Here is a 4,824-nt window from a genome sequence, read left to right as displayed (position 1 = left end):
AAACTTGGCATATAAGTTGAGAGCCAATACTAAAAATTGCAGTAATTTTTGAAGTAATTATTTTGAGGTGTTTTTTGTATCATAAGTTTTTGGTCTGATTGCTACTTAATTTTTGTCAGGGGCGGATCTAAGATTTTCTCGAAAGGGGGCGTATTTTCAAAAAAATTCGAAAAAACTCGACTTTTTTTAGGTCGACCAAATTGATTTTCTGAGCTCTTCCTAAATCACTATAAAAACCCCATTTTGACCAATTTTTCTGCGCCGCAGGTAAAATTTTGAAGAAAAAACAGCCCAAAAAATGCGTTTTCAGGCAATTTTTGTGAAAACTTTGACCAAGAAGTTGCGTTTTTTTTGGCGCACGACACCCCCCCCTCCCCTAAAAATTAGTATATAGTGGCGCCGAAGGCGCTTCTAGAAAAAATTTAGGGTCTGTCGCCAAAATTGTTTATCTCAAAATTGTACAAAGGGGGACCCTTTGGGTCTGCAGGGGGTCAAATTCCCGACCCCCCTAAATCCGCTATTGATTTTGGTACAGTGCAGATGAAGTCCGGCTGTCCAAAATTGCTTCATGAGTAGAAGAGGGGAAAACCGGGCTTACAATTGATTTCCTGCCTTAAGTGAGCTAGGAGAAAAAAATTAATTAATTTGGGAGTCATAACTTCAAACTATTTCTTGGGCTTCTGCATTTTGGTCTGCAGAGAAAATCAATCTTTCATAATATTTTTTGTTCTGTCATAAATTGCTTTATAAAGGCAATTTATTTAAAAAAGGCTAAATTTTTTCGATATTTTTGAGGGGATTAGCCAATTTTAGAGACACTTCAACGCCTTAATTAGATGTAGACAAGTTAACGCTCGAATGATAGAGAGATCATTTCCTAATTTGAGTCCAGAATATGGAACTTTGGCGTTGTATTTGATCCTAACCATTTTATGTTTCAGTGAACAAAAGACTTCAAATATATGCCACATCCTCTATAAAAAAAGAAGTGCTCAAGTTGACAAATGTGATCACATGTTTTCGATGGGGTAGATTGATTCCAATCGATGAGTGGGCAGACTAAAGGCGCTTTTAAGAGCACTCCAATGACCTATAGGTAGATAAAACAGACAGATAAAAGTTGCGCACCATCACTAAAATTTTTCCTTGAAGTTTTCCCTAAATCGCTAGTTATAGTTCAGTTGGTCGCACATTTTTTGACCACGGATAAAAATGAAAAGTTTCTTAACTGACCCGCCAAAACCATCCACCTGGAAAACCTCTGTAAAATGTTTAGCGGAAAATTGTCAGGCCCTACAAGCAATTATAACCCAACAAAAGCGTCTAAGCAGTGAAAACCGAAAAATAGGCAGATTTTTTTTAAAATACGACTTGTAATGAACAATATGCTTTTGATAAGAATATTGTAGTCTTCGAGCGTAACTTAAACTTTTTGTAAGCTACAAAATTTTTTATTCTCAAAGATTAGGTTGACAAATTTAATATTAATTCTGGATGTGCAAAGCCAATTGGAACAAACAATACACGTTACTTTGCGTTATGTCCAAATGAAATGTATGCATTGTTTACCGAAACATTTGTTTTTTTTCAAACCAATCATCGAGGGAAAAAAGACAACAAAAAAAATAGTCTCCTCAGCAAAATCAAAAACTTAGCCATTAAGCGTTCAAAAATCATAAGCCTAGTGGTTATGATTTTCCACCCCTTTCCAATATAGGCGGAAGAAGAGTTAATAAGATATTTAAAACAAACTGAACGCAATGATTCGGAAAAAATTGTTTATGAATCATGATTTTGATTATATATACGCTTTTCACTAAATGCAAATTTTACTTCATAGATTTTTGAGTTTTTTTGTAAGCAAAAAACTTTATACAAAATTTGATAGCCAAAAAATTATCAAAAAAATTGATAACAAAATGAATTTTATATGACTGAACAAATTAATGCAATAGAAGCAAAACAAAAATGGCGGATCTTTTCATTCAATTCGCCCAAACAAAATCAGAATTGATCTGAATATTTTATAATCATGATCTGAAACTTAAATCCCTCATTCTGATTTGCTGGAAATAGACAACGAAACTTCAGCATCGTCCATTTCTTTTGATTTACAACTTTCAAATCAACTTATACATAAGCTGATTTAGCCAACATAAAAAATATAACATACATTTTGAACAAAAAAATAAAATTGCACCCTAACTCAACCACAAACACTAGGTGAAAAACCTGATTTCCTTTGATAATCGTTTCGGTCAAGAAAAATTGGTGTTTTTCGACCGTTGGGCAAAAACTGGGAGCTACACGATGGGACAGAGTACGGATATGCGGGACACTGACATGGACCACTCTACAGACTCGGAGGATAACCTTTCTTCGGCTCGATTCCCGCAGAAAACCGCACAACCCCTAACCCAGGAGCCTAGCAAACACCGAACTTTACCGGACAAAGCTGACCTCAGGAGGTAATTTTTGTAGTAAGAACACTAATTGGAAAAATGGAGAAGTATAACTTAACCCCGTCAAAAAGCAATCAATGACTCTTCAGATCACACTGTCACTCTCAAAAACGTTCATATTTTGCGTAAATTCGGATTTAGCTCTCAAAGAAAAAATACTCCCAAAAATTTTAATGAAGTCCACTTCCATGGTAGTGACACTAAAAAACTTACCCAGTCGACTTCCAGGGTGAACCTCAGTAACAATTTACCCACTAAAAAGGAAACCTATATTCTCAAAGAAGGCACTACTGACTTCTCCCACTTCAGGCGACACTGTGTGCAAATTGAAAGGTTTCGACTTTCGACAACACTCGGCTCTCAGCGAAAAAATCACTAAAACCCGAGTCGCCTCAGAGTACCTCAATTTCCTCTTACTCTCTTAACCTTAACTCTTGGAAAGGCTTGATAGACGACCACTTTGACGACTGAAGGTTCGACTAACAATGTCCTATCTGCCAGGATATAACCACTGACCATTATTTTGATTTGAGTGTTACAAATGGTGAGAAAATTGCACATACGGACACCACCCAGTCAAATGGACCGTCGCTGACCAACCACGCACGTTACAGGGAACATCCAAAAAAGAAGTACGACGTCGGACGCATACATTTAGACAGCTCACCAGAGGAGCCAGCCCCTATCTTTACTCAGACGAGGCCGACTCCCAGACATGGAAAAAGGCGGGACGCCCAAATTTCTATAGAGAATGTAGACTTATGGACAATGTTGCCAAAAAAATAACCCTACGATGCGACAAACCATAGTCTTAAGCGAATGCTCTGCCGCAATTATTGCTCCATCCGCATTTTAAATGGTCAACCGCAGACTCTTTGGCCCGTTGACAGATTCGCCACGGAAACCGATATTAGTAGCCGATACAACGCTTACCTGGTTTTTTCGCTGAAACAACCTCAGTGGCAACAGCACAGTTAGTATCCATAGATTCAGCCACGCTCACTTTCTTCCATTGGACCACTTAAAATGAAAGACAGAGACAAAGTGAGCAAAATAATGTCACCAATTGATTCAGAATTGAAACTAATTTGAGTTAAAACTTCAAATGACAGTGCAATTTTTTCTCATTTGTCATTTTTCATTTATGTAAAGTTTTATTCAATCGTATTTGAATTAAATAATTTTATTAGGTACAATTCAGATGTACATTTTGTAGTGTATATTTGTTTACTTTGTCCTAGTTTACTTTCGATATAAAAAATCTGTAAATTCACCGACTTTCTACAATCGTGTACATAGCAAACTCAATTGTAACATTTTAAAGCAACACATTTCCTTTTTTTTTTTTAATTTTTCTAAGTTAGTTCTACATGGTTTGTACAAACCTAGTTAGAATGTTCCAAAATTTTATTGACCGTACAATCCCCCCTAAACGATAAAAGACTGTTCGCATCAGGGCGAAGCTCTGAAAATTCCGACTGCCTTTTAAGGTTTATGGAGCAGTAATAACATTTAAAAAAATTAAAAGAAATAAAACAAAATGAAAAAAAAAAAATTCTTAAATTTGAAATTTTTTTATGAAAATCATCCCCCCACACGCCATATAAAGGATAGAATTAACTCTTTTTAAACAAATCAATTATGGCAAATAAGCTAAGCTAACCTGAGCAACCAATTTGGAACGATTTCTAAGAGGGATTAACTCTCCGTTACGCGTTAATAGCGCGAAAAATATCGGGCGTTAATTGCCCCCAAATTGGCCAAACTGGCAATATTTAAACCCCCGTTTACTATACAAAATATGGTCACAAGTAAAATATCTTTTCAAATTTGAACTCAAGGCAACAATACCTTTTGAATGATAAAAAAAATACCGTCAAAAATGGCTAGTTAAAAAGTCGAAATTTGTCTGAAGAAAAAAAACCCACCCCGAGCACAAATATTCCGTAACTTTCGTATCGAAAGTCGGAACAATAAGGCGAGAAAGTGGATTTTTTAAGAACTAATTTTGAGCATAGCGTAGATATCCGTTCAAATTAACCGTATTACAAAAAAAAGATTCAAATTATTTATTTGTGTAATTAATATCACACAAATTTAAGCCCTCATAAAAATGTAAAATCCAATTTTGTTTGTGCGTTTGCTTGAAATGCATACAGATTTATTTTTCATAATTGATACATTCTTTGGGGAGAACATTCTACAGAGGGTCATTTAAGAGCGGTTTGTACGGTTCATCCCTTCTATTTTATTCAGTCAATTTTAGGCGATCGAAATAACAATTTTTACAAAAAATTTATATGCCTCATTGAAGATATCGACTCCCTGAAATCACATAGAAAGAGATATTTAAGCTCTGACC

Source organism: Symsagittifera roscoffensis, chromosome 5, assembly GCF_963678635.1.
Source record: "Symsagittifera roscoffensis chromosome 5, txSymRosc1.1, whole genome shotgun sequence".
Taxonomy (NCBI): Eukaryota; Metazoa; Xenacoelomorpha; order Acoela; family Convolutidae; genus Symsagittifera; species Symsagittifera roscoffensis.
Note: the sequence above shows the minus strand (reverse complement) of the source record.